We start from the raw sequence: 20,162 nt of genomic DNA, 5'->3' as shown, positions 1-20,162 counted from the left end.
ACTGCACCATATAAGCAGAGTCATCTATAAAACTGTATACTCAAGCATTACATATGTACCAAAAGTAAGATCATTCATTCTTTAATTGCACACACATTTTCATGAGCTGCAAAGATGAGATGAGTAAGTAGATGTAAGCACTGTATAGATCCTCTTATTTCATCTCTCCTTAACAGGCACCCCTTCTTACCAGGGTTTATCATGAGGTTGATAATTGAAATATTTATCCCTAATGTGACATAAATATTAAATAAACCCATCTGATAGACTGATTGAGATATAATAACATAGGTTGCCAGAAATAACTCTAGAATAAATTATATGCTAGGAAAACTTAAAGCAGAGACCCTGATCAGAAAGAAGCATGGAATAGAAGCTTTCTAAACTGCAATCATTAGAGTCACATTTTTTTGATTTTCTGTATCTAAATAACTCCTGAGCTATTATTTACCTAATATTTTCCTTTAAATTGTCTGTTTTTAATTTAATCAATCAACACCTTTTTCTCAAAATTTTGATCTCAAAACAAACAAAAAAGGAAAAAAAGAAAAACAAAAACGTTATTGGAAACTTCATCGTTCCAGTGGGGAGAGAAGGAGCCTGGAGCTGAGGCTCTGAGGCCATCCAGAGAAAATCCTCACCCTTGAAGTGCTCTCTTGAAAGGAGCACTATACCCAGCCTCCATCTGGAGACGAGGGCAGATCCAATAGTGGTCTGAGGGCCAGAGGGCCTGGAAGGGGCAGGAGCCCAAAGGCTCACAGGAAGTATTCAGCCACTGGCTTATTGAAGGGGATGCCCCATGTCCCTCAGGAGTAGCCTCAAATATACTGAAATCTTCCTGAAGATGCTTATCCAGCTCCAAGATAGCTGCCACATTCCCACAGTTGTAGCAGTAGTTGGGTGACAACTGAACAGTGAGCACAGTTTCACTGAAGTGCCATTCGTAACCTGTCACCAGGTGGTGGGCCCGGATCATGTCAGTGTCCTTGGTTGAATGGAACCGGGTCACCACATCACTGCAAAATAGGTAGCCGGTCCCACAGGGCTCACACACCATCCTGTTGTGTCTTGAGGGTCGGACCAGAGCAGGTCACACACAGTCCATCAAGCGGCACGTCTTGCTTTTGGTCAATCATCTACATCTAGTCCAGGGCCTAGATGGAGGTGGAGAGGCCCTGTGCACACAAAAGATCTTGCGATCAGTGACGGCCAACAGGCTGAGGTAGTCAAAGATCTCGGAGCAGTAGTGCTACATGGTGACGGAGCCACATTGCACCGGCACTCAGCAGAGAAGCCACAGACATGGGCAATCTGGAGGCTACATGGTTGTCTGGGATCAGGGTGATACCGTCAGGATGGCCAACCTTAAATGCCAGCAGCAGGATTGTATCAGTGCCATAGAAATTATGATCCACATAGTCTCCCATGAAGAAGTAGTTGGTCTCAGGGATGTGGCCACCCTCTCTGAACAGCTCTCTGAGGTCATAGAATTGTCCCTGGCTGCAGCCACGTGCTGTGACTGGCAAGTCCAGGTTCTGCACTTTGCTCTCCAGCCTTAGTGCACAGGGCCTTGACTTCTCTCCCCTTGATGATCTTGCAGCATGGCAGCTGCTGGGTCTGCTGGTCCAGGCAGCAGACCTTTGCTGTGGTCCACCGCTCCCCACCCCACAGGTCAGTGTGAGCTGTGGTGCACACAGGTCTGCGCCTCTCCCACTCTGGCTCCAGCTCTCAGGGTCCCTGCCTTCCTCCTTCCCTCTGCTTTGGCCCCTTGCTCTGCTACTCAGTCTTTCATCCTGGGTCTTTTTTGTAGCTTTTCTCCCTTCTTATCTGTAGTCTTCCCCATTTCTCTTGATTTCCATTCATTCCTTCTTCAGAATTTTTTTGGCGATTTCTTTTTTCTTTTTTTGTTCTGTTATTAGTTCACATTCACTGTCCTACATTGCACCTCTTGTTCAAGATATTCCCCCCAATGAAAAGTTAACTCTCTAAAAACTGTTTACCTACATAGGAATGCCTACCTACATAGGAAAATTATATTTAATAAAAATGTAATGTTATATATAAATGATAAAAATATAAGTAACATTTACTGAGAACTTACTATATGCTAAGTATTTTTCTATTTGCTTTACACGAATGTACTCATTTAATCCTCTTAAAAAATACCTTGATCTAGACAGTATTTTATCCAGTTTATAAATAAGGAAATGGAAGCCCAGAGATATTGCCCCAAATCTATATAAGCCGATAAGGATTGGAGCCCAGATTCAAACTGTGACATTTTTACTTCAGAACTTATGTTCTTAACTTTACAGTATAATGCACCCAAAACATGTGGAAACTACTGCTATTAAATCTCAGGAACACATGTAATGCCTTGTCTCAAAGCAAATACTGTGGAGAACTATATTCCATGATAAATGGCTTCATGTAAGTAACAAGAAAACAAAAAGCACGTAGATGATCCTAAGTGGGTAATAAGGTAGCAAAATTATAGTAAAAATGTGAATGTAATTGGTGAAACTTCATTTTGAATTTAAATGAAGGCTTTGAATTCTTTTGAAAATAAACAATGGCATGGAAATTTTCCTTTCATTTAAATTAATGAGTTTGGCCATGTTTTTCAATGAATCTTAAAAATAGAAAGTATGACACATTGTATATACATTCTTCTTTTCCTAATTACTAGTTTGCAAGGAAGAGGGTTTAATAGGTAATTAAAAATTTCAGAGATTTGAAATTGATTCTGGAAAGTAATTTTATACAATTGTGATTAACTTTTTCAACAGGGTGTATGTGTGCATGTGCAGGCATCTATCATCTGCAATCCCCTGGACCCAAGGAGGCACTGCCATTTTTCTGGGATGGTCTACATTCAATGTCAATAAATGTTGGCAAAATTTATGCCAGTCAAATATGGGCAAAATAATTCTATAAATTCTAATAGTAACACATGTTTTATGTACTTTAACTTGCAAATTATATAGACAATTTCCTGAAAGAGTATTTTCTTTCAATGACAAAATCTATATGCAGACTCTAGAAAAGGTGTTAAAAAGCTGAGTTAAGGGAGGGAAAAGTTGAGAACAATTATCTATCTTTAGAGCATAACAAATAATCATGATGTAAATTAGGTTCTTTAGAGAGGGAATAAATTAGCACTCAACTCTACATTACAGCATAAAAGTGAACTATGCTCACAACATCAGAAGTAAGAGAAGATGAACACAGCCCTTTGCTTGTCATCTTGGCTAGATCTGAATGTGCAGTGATGAAGGAGATTGATGGCTAGATCCTAAATTTGTTTTTCCATCTTCATTCTCAGAACATCCTCATAGGAGAGTCAGTATGTATTGATCTTTCTTTACTAATGAGTTTTCTTATTGCTCTGCCTTCAGAGACCTAATTCCTTGATATGTTACCACACTCCAACAAAAGAACAACCTAACCAAAGTCTAATAATTTTTTGCAATATGTGGGGAAAGTATGTTTACTTTAAAGAATTCTTGCTAGACTACCAGAAAATATTCTAACTTTCTAATAGAAAGTTGTTTCTACAAGGATGAGTTTATGTGTTTTTGTCTTATTTTTCTAGACACAATACAAATCTAAGGAACTTTCTGAAGTTTGGAATTTCCTGAAGATGTGAGATTCAGGCAAATAAACAAGATTTGTCCCATGTTCTTGGATGGGAAGAATCAACATTGTGAAAATGACTCTACTACCCAAAGCAATCTACAGATTCAATGCAATCCCTATCAAACTACCACTGGCATTTTTCACAGAACTAGAACAAAAAATTTCGCAATTTGTATGGAAACACAAAAGACCCCGAATAGCCAAAGCAATCTTGAGAACGAAAAAAGGAGCTGGAGGAATAAGGCTCCCTGACTTCAGACTATATTACAAAGCAACAGTAATCAAGACAGTATGGTACTGGCACAAAAACAGAAAGATAGATCAGTGGAACAGGATAGAAAGCCCAGAGATAAACCCACGCACATATGGACACCTTATCTTTGATAAAGGAGGCAGGAATGTACAGTGGAGAAAGGACAGCCTCTTCAATAAATGGTGCTGGGAAAACTGGACAGGTACATGTAAAAGTATGAGATTAGATCACTCCCTAACACCATACACAAAAATAAGCTCAAAATGGATTAAAGACCTAAATGTAAGGCCAGAAACTATCAAACTCTTAGAAGAAAACATAGGAAGAACACTCTATGACATAAATCACAGCAAGATCCTTTCTGACCCACCTCCTAGAGTAATGGAAATAAAAACAAAAATAAACAAATGGGACCTAATGAAACTTCAAAGCTTTTGCACAGCAAAGGAAACCATAACCAAGACCAAAAGACAACCCTCAGAATGGGAGAAAACATTTGCAAATGAAGCAACTGACAAAGGATTAATCTCCAAAATTTACAAGCAGCTCATGCAGCTCAATAACAAAAAAACAAACAACCCCATCCAAAAATGGGCAGAAGACCTAAATAGACATTTCTCCAAAGAAGATATACAGAATGCCAACAAACACATGAAAGAATGCTCAACATCATTAATCATTAGAGAAATGCAAATCAAAACTACAATGAGATATCATCTCACACCAGTCAGAATGGCCATCATCAAAAAATCAAGAAACAATAAATGCTGGAGAGGGTGTGGAGAAAAGGGGACACTCTTGCACTGCTGGTGGGAATGTGAATTGGTTCAGCCACTGTGGAGAACAGTATGGAGGTTCCTTAAAAAACTACAAATAGAATTACCATATGACCCAGCAATCCCACTACTTGGCATATACCCTGAGAAAACCAAAATTCAAAGAGAGTCATGTACCAAAATGTTCATTGCAGCTCTATTTACAATAGCCAGGACATGGAAACAACCTAAGCGCCCATCATCGGATGAATGGATAAAGAAGATGTGGCACATATACACAATGGAATATTACTCAGCCTTAAAAAGAAATGAAATTGAGCTATTTGTAATGAGATGGATAGACCTAGAATCTGTCATACAGAGTGAAGTAAGTCAGAAAGAAAAAGACAAATACCGTATGCTAACACATATATATGGAATTTAAGGGGAAAAAATGTCATGAAGAACCTAGGGGTAAGATAGGAATAAAGACGCAGACCTACTGGAGAACGGACTTAAGGATATGGGGAGGGGGAAGGGTGAGTTTTGACAGGGCGAGAGAGAGTCATGGACATATACACACTAACAAACGTAGTAAGGTAGATAGCTGGGGGGAAGCAGCCGCAAGGCACAGGGATATTAGCTCGGTGCTTTGTGACAGCCTGGAAGGGTGGGATGGGGAGAGTGGGAGGGAGGGAGACGCAAGAGGGAAGACATATGGGAACATATGTATATGTATAGCTGATTCACTTTGTTGTAAAGCAGAAACTAACACACCATTGTAAAGCAATTATACCCCAATAAAGATGTTTAAAAAAAAAAAAAAAAAGATTTGTCTGGGTCAAATGTGAAAACATGATTAGTTTCATGGTGACATTTTCAATGTGCACACCAAGGATTAAGAGATGCATAAGGTAAGGAGCAAATGCCAAAGAGAGAACAATTGTGCTTTGCTAAACACTGCTTAAAGCATTATGCTGTTATTACATCTGAAACAGCTAGGGTTTGGAGCTCATATAAAATTATGAATTGTCCTGAGATGAATTAATAAGTGTGGGGGTAAGTAAGTCATTTTTAAAGTATCATTTTGCAAGAAATTTAGCTTTTAATTATCAGTGACAAGGAAGAAAAGTGACAAAATTACCTCCTTCACCACTAGGTAAACTTTCATTTTAACAAATTTGAAATAGTTACACTTGACATCTAAAGCCTGAGTAGATGGCAGATATCTATATGGGGGATTAGATTCAAAGGCAGAAACATCTATATTTTCTACATACTGGAATGCTGTATTACCCAAATTTAAGCTGATTTTATACTATTAAACATATATTATATGCCTGGCAGTAAACACTGCAAGTAGTTTAATAAAATGTTTTTCCATTATAAAAATCTATTACTAGAGAGTTAAATTTCTCATTGAACTCTGCACAAACACTTTAAAATTACTTCTTGTCTTTCCTTAGGGGATTAAAGATATTGTAATATGTAATCTGATTCTGTCAGAGTGTATCAGCCTGCTCTCACTTGTTTCAAACTTTGATATAATAGTTTCTTCTTGTAAGCATTTTTACTCTAATATGACGCTCATAATAAAAAAATTAACAGTTGAATTTCTATGTAGCAAAAATTTCTATCATTATTTGACTCTAGCTTCCTGTTCACTGTTCTAGTTGATAATCCATAATATTTTATTTTTTACAGTTTAATCTTTTTAAGGGCTGTATAATCTGCCATCATATAAATGTATCACATATTATCTATTTGTATCTAGGTTTTCCTAATTTTTTCCAGCTTTATGGATATATAATTGACATACAACATTGTATAAGTTTAGGATGTACAATGTGTTGATTTGATACACTTATACATTATAAAATGATTCCCACCATAGCGTTAGCTCAGACACCTCCATCATGCCATATAATTATCATATCTTTTTTTGGTGAGAATATTTAAGATCTATTCTCTTAAACATATAATATAATGTTGTTAATAATAGTCACCATGCTGAACATTAGATCCCCAGGACTTATGCATCTTATAACTGGAAGTTTGTACCATTTGACCAACATCTCACCATCCTCCCCGCACCCCCATCCCCTAACCCTTGGTAACCACATTTCTACACTTGTTTCTATGAGTTCGCAATTTTATATTCCACATTTGAGATAATACAGTATTTGTCTTTGTCTGTCTGACTTGTTTCACTTAGCATAATGCCCTCAAGGTCCATCCAAGTTGTCTTACATGGCAGGATTTCCTTCTCTGTCATGGCTGAAATCTTACATCTCCTTTATCCATTCATTCCTGAAGCTGAATCGTAGGGAAAGGAGAGAACAAAGTAGAAATTACAACTAAATCTTCCATGTCTGAACATTTAAGAATATTTTAGAGATGTAGGGGGCTATAAATATTTCCATTCTTCTCATTTGGAAATTTCCATTTAGATTTAGGATTTATGAGCCCTTTTTCTCATTGTATATTTTATAGATTTTAAGTGGCTCACAGTTAAACTTTCTTCAGGAATTTGAAATTCTCTTTAGGTTTTCCTAATTAGTGGGCTGCCTATTAAAAGAAATACTAAGTTGAGAGGCTTGTGGTAGCTCCAGCATTTTATTAAAAATGGGTATGAAAGCATGGGTTTTGAGCACAAGTGATACAATTAAATATATGGAAATTCTAGGGATACTGCCATCTTAGTTGGAGGATTCCTTTAAAGTGTGTTGGAAACTATACCTATTATCTAATTTACCACCAAATAATTAATTAATGTTGACTTTTTTTGTTATTGTTAATAGGGAGGATGTTAGTAAAAAGCTTGGATGAGAGGAGTGTAGCAGGCATAGAGGTTTAGGTAAAGACAGATTTGAGCCCAAAAAACTAAGAATGGCTGGCACATATGGCTTCATACTCAGCAGTGCATTTTATAAATATAAGTAATTATTTTTCATAAGGAGACAAACCATAGTTAAATCCCTTTCTTCTATCCTTCCTTCCTTCCTTCCTTCCACCCCTTTTTATCTCCATTCCCCACTCTCTTTCATCTCCCCACCATAGACAAAAATTTTTAAATGTTTAATGTATTGGAGCTCTTTTATAAATCTATATTACTTTTTTGTATGCATGTATTTTCATTCACATAAACAATGTTGTATATTTATATATATTTACATTTATGCATATATCATTATTTCTTTTACCCCAAACTATATTTATGAAAGTATATATATTTTGAACTATGACATATATACAGAGAAACATGCAAAATGTACAACTTGAAGAATGTTTACAAACGAACATGTGAGTTACCAGCATCCAGATAAAAAAATATAACATTATTAGCACCACAACTGCCCCCTAATGTCCCCTCCCGGTCACTTCCTCCCATCAAGGGAACCCACAACATGACTTCTTTTTTTCTTAATATTTATTTATTTAATTTATTTATTTTTTGATTGCATCAGGTCTTCATTGTGGCGCACTGGCTTCTCTCTAGCTGTGGCCTGTGGGTTTTCTCTTCTCTAGTTGTGGCACTTGGGCTCCAGAGTGTGTGGGCTCTGTAGTTTGCAGCACGTGGGCTCTCTCGTTGAGGCACCCGAGTTCAGTAGTTGTGACGCACAGGCTTAGTTGCCCTGAGGCATGTGGGATCTTTTCCCCGATCAGGGATCGAACCCAGGTCCCCTGCATTGGAAGGTGGATTCTTTGCCACTGGACCACCAGGGAAGTCCTGTGCATCATGACTTCTAATACCTAATTAGTTTTGCCTATTTTGAACTTTATATGGTTGGGATCATGTGATATATACTCTTTGGGACTGCTAAACATTATGCTTCTGAGATTCATCCACGTGGTTGTTTAGCAGTTTTTCCTTCTTTTTTATAGTTTTCTATATTATGAATATACCATACTTCACTCTAATCTTGTTGGACTTTGAGATTTTCCAGGGCGGGTTATTACTAGCAATTTTACTTGTGCATATAATTTGGTAAACGTGCAGGTATTTCTCCTGTCTACATACTTAGGAGTATAACTGCTGGTGCATCATGTACAAGTTCAGCTTTAGGAGACATTGTCAAAGAATTTTCTAAAGTTGTTTATTGCATTATCCTCTCATAAGTGTGTGTGGAAATTTCACTTTTGCTAATACTTGGTACTGCCTGCTTTTTGATTTTATCTATTTTTGTGGCCATAGCAGTATGTCATTATGAAGTTATGAACAACTTTATTAAGGTATGATTGACATACAATACACTGCACATATTTAAAATATATATTTTGATACATTTTGATAAATGTATATGCCTGTGAAACCCATCATTGCGATCAAGGTAATTAACATATCCATCACCCCTAAAAGTTTCCTCATACCCCTTTGTACCTGCTACATCCTGTCCCTCCTTTTCTCCCCTTCCCCCACAACGACAACTGATATCTTTGTTCCCATGTACATGTTTTTTTTTTTTCTCCTTTAGCTGCTTCTAAGATTTTTCTGTTTGTCTCTGGTTTTAAGTCATTTGATGTGTCTTGGTTCTATTTCTTCATATTTCTTGTGGTGGACTTTGTTGTACTTCATGAACTGTGGGTTCATTATTTTTATTTAATTTGAGAAATTTTGGCCACCATTTCATTAAATATTTTTTCTGGCTTCGCTCTCTCTCTTCTCCCTCAGGGACTCTGATTACACATATGTTAAGCTGTCTGAAGTTGCCCCATAGCTCACTGATGATCTATTTCTTTTTCTTATTTCTTTCTGTGTTTAATATTGCACAGTTTATTGCTACACCTTCACATTTTCTCTTTCTTCTGCAACATCTAATTTCCTGTTAATTCCATCTGGTTTATTTTCGTTTCCTGAAATTTTTTCTGTTAAGAATTTTATAATTTCTATTTTGTTCATTTTTATTTTATTTTCCATATCTCTCATTAACATACTCATGTCTTTTTCTACCTTCATAACCATGAAATATAGTTATAAAAGTAGTTTTAATATTGGTTTTTACTAACTCTATCATCTGAGTAATTTGGGGGTCTGTTTCTATTGACTAATTTTCTCTGCATTTCGGATATTTTTCTGCTTCTTTGCACACTTGGTAATGTTTTCTTTTTATTAGTATTATTGAATGCTAGGTAGTGTGAATTTTAACTTGTTAAGTGCTGGATATTTTTGCATTTCTCTAATTTTTTTTTTTTTTCTGGAACTCAGAAACAAGTTTAATCCTTTTGAGGGTTTCCTACTAAGATGTGATGGGCATGACAAGAGCAGCCTGCATTATAAATGTCTATCCAAGTCATTTGTCTGTTTTTCTGTTGGGTCATCTACTGTTTTCTTAATCATTCTTAGGATATGTATTCATTCTACATATGAGCCATTTATTGAATATATAGGAAATATCCTCTTTCACTCTGTGGCACACTTTTTTAACTTTCCCTCAATCAAAATGCTGTTTGCTAAGAAAGACAATAAATATTTCCCTCCCAGGACAAGGCTGTTTGCATTGTAACAGGGACATAAATGGCTTGTCAAAGGATGAAGGTCTAATGGTAGAATTTCCGTTAGCAGTTCAGTATGGCAGGAAGTTCACTGTAGCCCATCCTGGTATCTCTTCAGTCATAGCACAATCATGATATCTCCCTTGCTTATTGCTGGGATTGATTAGAACCTGTTATAGAAAAGGAAAGACCAGCTTCCATATGACATGTGTTTGCTTAGAGTGGGCCCTGCAGATAGAATTAATAAAAAAAAAAAAAAATCTGGAAATCATTCGCCAAGAAACGTCATAAAATAAATGCAGTCTTCCTTTTTATTAAAAGCATACTTTTAAAGGTGAATGCATATTCAGAGATGAAAATGACTATAGGAATATTTTCCTAGAAATATGAATCATTCAGTGCTTTGGCTTCTCATTAAAAAAAAAAGAAGAAGAAAAAGAAAATGAATCTTTCTGCTTAACAGCATTAGAATGTGAACCTGTTATATCAGCTATTTGTGTTTCAAAGGCAAAAGGGTTAATTAAATAGCTTCAATTTAATCACTGTAAATTAAGTAACTTCTGTCTCTTTGTCCAGATAATTTCCAAATATTTATTATCACCAAATCATAAGGACTGGGAAATTGACCTCCTTATTTTTCCCTACTTTCCATCCCAGATAACACTAATTCATTTATCTTTTCAGAAGTAATTACCTACTATGATACAAGACACACTAAACTAAACACTAACTCTCCCCCAAAGGAGTTTATAGTCTAGAGGAAAGAGGTATGAATCAATAGGCAACAGACATCAGTACAGCCTTTCAGTACCAGTTGCTGGTGGGTCTACCTCGTTAGGGACCAATGCCTGAAGGAAGAGACATCTAATCTGACTTTTGTCTAAGATTTTTAAGTGTTAAATCTTAGCATGTAATGAAGTTAATGGAGTCTCTCTAAGCCAGGATATTGTTGTCTTTTCCAAGTAAATGAATATTGTAGATCTTTAAGTATGACTGTGTCTGATGTATGTGTAAGGGAGAAGGATGGGGGTAAAGGAGGAGGAGGAAAGAAATCTGTAGAGAATTAACTAGATTCTTTTGAAGAAAACCATACAAAACAGAGGAGTATATTCCCACCAGCCATCATCATCCTTATCATCATCAGAACTGCTGTTTATTGAGCTTCAACTCTGTCCTGGGTGACCTACATGCATTGAAATCTGGTTTCCATAATGAAAGGTCTTTAAGGTCTTGCAGATAGTAGCTAGCAGAGCAAGAACTGGATTCAAAAGATACACTCTTTCCCTTCACTAGGGTTTCTCAGAGATTTATAGGTACAGTTTAATCCAGTAAACGGGAAATAAGGGAACCACTTAATTGCTTGAACTTGATAGCACCCATAAGAGACCTGCATTAAGGCTCAGACAAGTAGAATCTCTTCTATCTAGAAATTAAAGAGCTGCTGAAAATATTGGATAATTTAAAGAAGACTGGTAAAGCTGTAATACAGAAACTTCAAGTGGCAGGGCCTAGAAGGAACACCCAGAGATTACATGGGGGAGGGTGGCTGGCGAACTGCCTGGAGGAGTTGCTTAGTGCCTTCATCAAATTAGCTACCCACAGTTGTAATATCTTCACTCTTGATAGTTTGAAGGGGACCAGGATATGCCACCCCCAAATATGCCACTTGGGCATTAGGATTATTTTGAGCTGAAGGCAGCTGAGAATCAACACACACACAAAGAGTTCTCTGCTCTGCCTAAAATGAGGGCATAAATTTTCCTTTGTGGAATGTGTCGAGGAAGAGGAGACTGACTTATCAGCAGAGACAGAGTCACACAGAGATAAATCTGTATGAAAAAAACCTTACTAAAATAACCGTTGCCTTCCATTATATTTATTCCCCTGTGGAGTCTTCCCAGATGGATTGATAAAGTTAACCCCTGTGACACTGCCCTGTTACCTCACCATCAACCAATCAGAGGATTGTGCACGAGTTGAACACATACCCTGCAACTCCCCTCCCTCAACTTGCCTTTAAAAATGCCTCCCTGGAACCCATCAGGGAGTTTGGGTCTTTTGAGCATTAGCCTCCTCAGACTCCTTGTCTGTCACCTTACAATAAATGCTGTGCTTTCCTTCACCACAAGCCTGTGTCTGAAGATTGGCTTTACTGCGCAGACGGAAGTTTGGTTCAGTAACACGAGTAAAGGAAAACTTTTTCCTCTGCCTCAGTCTATACCCTAGATTTTTTTCACTCAAGTGGTAACATAATGTGGTGGGAGAAATGTCTGCCTAGGAATTGAGATACTTATCAGTCTTGACCTGAACTTTAGTTACCTCTGTGACTAAGTTAAAAAAGATTCTATTACATGTCTTTGTGCCTTAATTTCCTTATCAGCATGATAAAAGGATCAGACTAGAAGAAGGTGGCAAATATCAAGAGTATTCAGTTCATGACTGGAGGGCTTGGTCAAAGATTTAGAAGACACACGTGTCATGATTAATTGCTAACATCTATAGTAGGCACTGGAGTTGGCTGATTCCGTATATATGCAGAATATATGTCATCTGTGGAATAAAAAATGGATAAAAGCTCTTTTACTTCCAGCGTTCAATGAATCAGTTTGTACCCTTTAATAGGTTGTTGACACAGGTTGGGAAAATTCAGCATGCTTCAAATTCCATCAGAAGAAAAAAATAGGCAGATGCCAGAAGCAATGATACAATGTTTAGGGGAGAAATGAAATCCTTTTTGAGTCTTGGGTGGTCAGAGAAGCAGCAATCCAAGATCTACCAAGAATACAGTTTTCCACTGCGCACTTTGTTGTCCAAAAACTGTGTCTGAGTGCTACAGATGCCTATAACAGTATATAACTAACATATAGAGATAGATAGCCCTTCTGTCTCAATTCTAATGTTTAGGTTAACTGGCTATCCTGGAAGGAATATCCATGTATCTATGAGGAATCTATTTATCAAAGACTTGGTTTTAACAAACTGATCATGGATGTTCGGTTTTTCCAGTGTGAAAAAAGTTGAATTCATTTCAATATGACCATCTTTGTGACATGTTGGCCTTTGAAGTTTAAGAAACTCGTTCCCACATAACTTAAGTTTAATGCCACCTCTTTTCTCCCAGTTGCCAGTGTAATTTATGTAGAAGGGGACATTAAAATAAGATACTCGTGGCAGACTTGCTTTCATTTACATAATGTCCATCTGGGGGGTGGGTTGCGGGGAGAGCATTAAATCAATTTTAACCTGTTTGGGCTTGCATACAAATAATGTGCAGGCCTGTTTGAAGAGAATTGGTTTTGAAATTTGTAAAAGAGATCATATGAAATGCATTACTCAATTAAGTAAAGGAATTTATATTTTAGTATAGAATACTGTACCATCTGCTGGATGAATATAACTAATTAAATTTGACTTGGTATGTGATTCGAACAAACAGTTGAAAAATGAAAATTCTATAACGAATTCCTCGGCAGCACCTGAAATGATAGATACCCACTGGGAAAGATTGCAGCCAGCCCTGCTCAGGTTGCAAGCAGACTTTCCATTGTCTGGCTGCAGTATGCATAATGTTTGCATTAAAAAGCAGGTCCATTTCAGTAACTGCTCACCAGCAACACAGAAAACCCAAATGCAGTGTTTGTCTGCTGTTTTCAAAGAACTAAAAACCTAACAGGATAAAATCAAAATGATTGCAAAGCTTCCCGGCCCACAGAAAACAATGACTTCGTTCTAAAGTATACTGCCAAAATGCCTGTTTAAGAAGGGGCAACCAAAACAATCCTGTACAAAATAGCCATTGTTTGTAAAACTGCAATTAAGTTGAAATGCTACAGTGACAAATCAGGCTAAAGCCATATAACTCTTTGGTCTTGAATCTGAGGCAATCAAAGGTAGCTGTCTCTATAGGTATTGGTTGTACCTGTCAGATGGAAGTAGTATTATGTCACCTTGTCAGGAAACCTATTAGGGGAAACTAAAGGATTTAGACAGTGCTTTATACCAAACGTATAAACTTACCTATATAGATACTAGGATAACAAAATGTTTAGTTAAGAGAGAAACATTTCTATGGAAACGTGATTACTCAGTGTCAACTACTGAAACATCACGCTTGACTTTTTCACTTTTCCTCCAGATGTTCTTACTCTGCGTTGACACAGCCTTGGTACTTTGTATCAGCCAAATGCATCATTGATTGAGCGCCCACAAGCTTTCTGTCTTTGGTAAGAACGACGTCTTTTGAAGATCAGTCATCATTTCTCCGGGGAATTTTTGGCAAAATTAATACATTTTCATATTTAAATGATGTGTCTTTTTTTTTTTGCGGTACGCGGGCATCTCACTGCTGTGGCCTCTCCCGCTGCAGACCACAGGCTCTGGACGCACAGGCTCAGCAGCCATGGCTCACGGGCCCAGCCGCTCCATGGCATGTGGGATCCTCCCGGACCGGGGCATGAACCCGCGTCCCCTGCACTGGTAGGCGGACTCTCAACCACTGCGCCACCAGGGAAGCCCCTTAAATGATGTGTCTTTAAGAAAAATAACAGTATATCATTTTCTTTTTTTTTAACATCTTTATTGGAGTGTAATTGCTTCACATTGTTGTGTTAGTTGCTGTTGTATAACAAAGCGAATCAGCTATATGTGTACATATATCCCCATTACCCTCCTCTTGCGTCTTCCTCCCACCCTCCCTATCCCACCCCTCTAGGTGGTCACAAAGCACCGAGCTGATCTCCCTGTGCTATGTGGCTGCTTCCCACCAGCTATCTATTTTACATTTGGTAGTGTATATGTGTCAATGCCACTCTCTCACTTCGTATCATTTTCTTAAAGGGGCATTTCAAAGCATTCCTTCGTTTGTTCAAACAGTTGAATGAACAGTAGCATTTAATAAGAAGGAGATGAATGAGTGCTGCTGGATCTGGGATCCATAAACAGAGGAGAACTGGGTCGAGAAGCGGATCTATATAATTTGGTGATAAATGCTTCTGAGTAGCATATGCTTCCACTTTGGGCTGATGGTGTTTAATGAAGCACTCAGTATCATCACACTTCAGAGGAGAGTTAGGGCTGGACAGAAAAGAAAGCAGGTTTCCCTAAGAAGCAGGAGTTGATCCCAGGAGCGCCTAGATGAGGACAGAGGTTTCTCAAGTTTCATTTGTACAGGAATTAAGAATCCACAGGAAATGAGCATTTTGGAATTAACTAGCTCATTCAAATACAGACGTTATTTTCCTATAACCATTTCCCGTGGTATGAAAATCATGGTCATCTTGGGGGACTACATAAGACAGTGGAATTCAAAGTAACCTGTTGACATATGGGAATGATAGGAACACATGCCAAATCGAAATAAGAAGGAGCACATGAAATAAATCACTGCAAAGCTGAACACATGTAGGTAGAGCTGGCCAAATTAGACTTCAGGAAAACCAAGAAAAAAAACAGAATGAGATAAATGCTTGAGGTTAGACTCAGGGGATACAGTCATTCTCCTGAGGTCAGAAGAAGCTTCAACATACAACCTGAGCTATAGGATTTGAAGGCATTTACAACAAAATTCCATCTAGCAAAGCTGTCAAGCCTGATTCTCTAATTGTGTATTTGTTAAAGACACTTCACAGGCGATCCCTGTTAAGCTGACCTGCCTGTTTACAATACGTGAACACTTAAGAATGATTTTATAAACATATATCATTTGCCAAGGTTGAAAATCTCCAACATGTTTTATAAATATGTTATCCAGGCATTATTTAAAAACTGGAACTCTTGCCCTGGTGAGAGGATTTCTGGCAGGTATCTGTGGGATTTCCTGTTTTTCCTGTTCTAACATCGTCTGAGTAGGTGATGACCACATGTCAGTCAGAAAGAATGGTGACTTGCACCTGTGCTCCTTGGAAACACCATCCTATCAGACTGGGGCTCTGGACCTTCCGTCCAGTAGCCTGTCTGAGGTAGCACTGGCCGGAGAAGAATCTTGTCATACTTTTGAAGTTTCCCTTTAAATTTGTTTTGAGCCAGTCTGTCAACAGGTGTATGCTTTTTCTACCAGGTAGCAGCAGTTAAGCCCTCAACTGCTATTTCCTTGATTGCAGACGGGGAGGAAGAGGTGAAGATGTACTCACCAAGCACAGTTTAGGTTAGAGGCAGATCTGGGTTTCTGTAAGGAAATGATTTTAACCAGTTTGGCAGTTGATCTGATTGAGAAAAATGGCATCAAGTGACATTTTTCTGGTCACAGAAAGGTAATGTGGAACAGAACCTTAGAAAGAACTGTCATTGAGACCCACTGTCCCCACAGAGACTGGATACAGCCATTCCTCTCCTTGCTTAAGAGGTTTGAATTTAAATAATAGAGACACACTTTAGGTTTTTATCATTAGGTATTTTAAAACTAGTTTCTTAGAGACAGATCTTTGGTGTACACATTTAATTTTTAAAAATTATACATTTTTTGGAGTTGATACAATTCTGCTTTTCTTTTCTTGACTTGATGTGACTCATCCACCACCATCTGGGAAGCTCTATCAGCTGTTGCACTTCCCTGACCCATGTTGGTTGGTTTGTTAAAGGCAGGAACTGAGACAATATTAATAATAATTACAGCTGTTATTTATTTAGTGCTAACTCTTAATGTGTTCCATGCACTTTGCCTGTATTATCTCATTTAATCCTCACAAAAACACTCTGAAATAGGTATTATTGTTATTTCCATTGTACAGATAAGGAAACTGAGGCACAGGAAGTATAGTTAATATTAGAGTATTCCTTTTCATCTTTCTAACTCCAGCTAACATAATTCCTAGAACAGAGTGGTTATATGTTAGGATTACGTTGTAACCTGCCTCTGGTGTCCTGCTTTCAGTCTCAACTGTGGGTCCTACCTTATTGACTTCAACTCCCACTCTGAGTCAATTGTTTTAAGACAATTGCCTTTAACCCCTAGCAAAAATAACAACTATTACTCAAATCTAATCTAATATGTATGATATTAGCATATTTCTTAACTTTCATTCCCCAAATTCATCATCTCACTTTAAACAATACCGATTGCTTGATCACTTCACTCATTAGTTCATATGTTTAACAACAATTCATTGAGTGATGAAACCAAAATGTGGAGTCAAGACCTTACTTTAAATCTGGTTTCTGCCGTTTACCAGTTATGTAGTCTGAGACAGGATCCTCTAGCTAAAAGAGCTGGATCTTTGGATCCTCTAGCTAAAAGAGCTGGATCTTTGGAATCAGACAGATCTGAGTTCTTAATTGCTGACCTCAGATCAATTGTTTTAATTTCCCTAAGCTTCAGTTTCTTTATCTGTAAAAAACAGGATTATTGGGAGGAGAATTAATATAAGCAGAGTGCCTAGCATTGGGCTGAGTACAGAGAATGTATACATTAAATTGTGCCTATTGCTAATATGTAACTTTTCAAGGAGAACTTATCTGTTGAGTCAAGGTAGATGCAAATTGATTCCCAGGGAAAGGCAAGAGTGGTGTGACCAGGGTTCCAGGGTCCACCTCATGTCCCTGCCCACCCCTCATTTCTGTTCCAGGGACCCACTCTGTCCTGAAGGTGCAGAGCTGGGAGTGAGCAAATGGTGGGGAGGCATGAATTAGAAGGAGATCGCCCAGTACTCCTCCTGACTGGCCTATCTCTGCATCCTTTTTCAACTTCAAAAGTAATTAGCACGTATTTCTTCACACTAAGCAGCTGTGTGGGGCGTTTATCGATAGTGCAATCCAACTCTGAGTAGAAAGTAGGCATTGCGGTCCTCAAAGATCATTCACACGGATTTGACTGATTATGAGGATGATTGTTGACATGTACAGACGTAGAAATTATCGGTGCTTCTTACTTGAAGAGAGCCAGGTGTCTGAAAAGCCAGCCATGAATAGTCATGCATAGAAAGATAGAATGAGAAAATTTAAGGAGAAAAAAAAAACAAAATGAGATACTACGTTTTTTTTCTTTCTTAATGGTCTCTGCTTCAGAAAATATGTAATTGATCAAAAAGAAAACTTAATTTCTCTCTCACTTTATAAATACTGTATTGTTTTGTATAAGTATGTTATACGACGATAGTTTCTTCTTAGTGTTCAGTATTCTCTAGGACAGCGGTCTCCAACATTTTGGCACCAGGAACTGGTTTCATGGAAAACAATTTTCCACAGACTAGGTGGTGGGGGTGATGGTTTCCAAACTGAACCATGCAGGCAAGCTTCAAGCTTTTGTTCTCATTCAATCCTCTAACAGGCCACTGGCCAAAGCATAGTCAAGGCGAGCATCACTTTGGAAAGAAGTATTAAGTATTTTCTCAATACTAAGTACATTAAGTACTCTGTCCATATTGGGGCTGGAGGATGGCACTGTCAAATTATGTGATAGAGGGTGTGTATATCTAATCCTGATATATGATCCCTATCCATGTAAATAAATTCTATTGCTTTTTATGAGTTTCTTGTTTGTTTGTTTTTTAATCCTCGCTGAACTCTTACCACTGTAATAGTTGTTGTCACTTTTGGGTTTTCAAGGCAGATAATCAGATAATTTGTATATAATGACAGTTTAATGTCCTCCCTTTCAATGCTTATACCTATCATTTCTTTTTTCTTTCCTTAGAGTATTGGCCAGGACCCACTCTGTTGAACAGTAGTGGTGATAGTGGGCAACTTGTCTTGTTCCAGATCTTACAGGGAATAAGTATGATGTTTCTCCATTAACTATAATGTTTAATGTAGGTGTTTTGTATATAATCTTATCAAGTTAAGGAAGTCCCCTTTCATTCTTAATTTTCTGAGAGTTTTAACCATAGTCATTAAATTCTATCAATATTTAGATAGTTGAGATAATTATATAATTTTTCTCACTTGGTTGTTAATGAGGTTAGTTACAGTGATAGAATGTCTGATGATTATCCTATAATTCCTATTTGAACTGTATTAATTTTTAAATAACCTGAAAGTTAATTTCATCTGTGTTCATTAGTGAAATTAACCTATAATCTTTTTTTTTTAGAAGATGTTGGGGGTAGATGTTTATTAATTAATTTATTTATTATTTTTGCTGTGTTGGGTCTTCGTCTCTGTGCAAGGGCTTTCTCTAGTCGTGGCAAGCGGGGGCCACTCTTCATCGCAGTGCGCGGGCCTCTCACTATCGCGGCCTCTCTTGTTGTGGAGCACAGGCTCCAGACGCGCAGGCTCAGCAGTTGTGGCTCACGGGCCTAGTTGTTCTACGGCATGTGGGATCCTCCCAGCCCAGGGCTTGAACCTGTGTCCTCTGCATTAGCAGGCAGATTCTCAACCACTGTGCCACCAGGGAAGCCCTTAACCTATAATCTTTTTCTGTCATTTTTATTGTCTTTATTCCATTGTGCAAGATTATGCTAGTCTGGTAAAACGAGCTAGGTAGCTTTCTCTTACTTTTTATCTGAAATAACTTACAAAATAAGACTAAATTTTCTTTACATGTTTGGTAGAATTTACCTACAAAACTACCTGGGGCTGAAGCTTTTTGGAGGTAGAGATTTTTGATTGCTGTTTCAGCATCTTTAAATGTCTTTGGACTTTGTGTTGTTTGCCCTCTTTCCCACCTTTCTTTCTCCTCTCCTCTTCCTCTTTGTCCTCCTTTTGCTGTAAACTCACATCAACTTTACTTAGCTTGTAAAGACCAATTCTTCTTTTACAGCAATCTTTACCAATTCTTTTGAACAGCAAATACATTTCTTAGAGAAATATCATGCTCTAGGCATGTCTTTGTTAATTTAGATCAGCAGCTGGAGTACCTCTTGTGCCAGTTTGGATTTTAATACTTTTCTACAAATTGACTCATTTAAATTTTGAAATTTATCTGTTTCATCTGGGTATTTATATTCATTGGGTATTCATATTTATTAGCATATAGTTATTCATAATACTCTCACCACTTTTAGTTTCTACTAAGTCTGTGGTTGTTTCTCCGTTTTCATTCTGTATTGTTAGTTTATCTTATTTTTTCTTTATAAGTTTCACCAGAGATG

The 20,162-nt window shown here is 37.7% G+C and overlaps 1 pseudogene; it reads right to left on the bottom strand.

Annotated features, from left to right (window-relative positions):
* Positions 1-755: 755 nt before the first annotated feature.
* On the bottom strand, positions 756-17,911 carry LOC116761191 (annotated as a pseudogene).
* Between the last annotated feature and the right edge of the window lie 2,251 nt (positions 17,912-20,162).

The sequence above is a fragment of the Phocoena sinus genome, chromosome 10 (genome assembly GCF_008692025.1).
Source record: "Phocoena sinus isolate mPhoSin1 chromosome 10, mPhoSin1.pri, whole genome shotgun sequence".
In the NCBI taxonomy this organism is placed as follows: Eukaryota; Metazoa; Chordata; class Mammalia; order Artiodactyla; family Phocoenidae; genus Phocoena; species Phocoena sinus.
The sequence above is the reverse complement of the archived record's forward strand: the minus strand, read 5'-3'. Positions and strand labels throughout refer to the sequence as shown.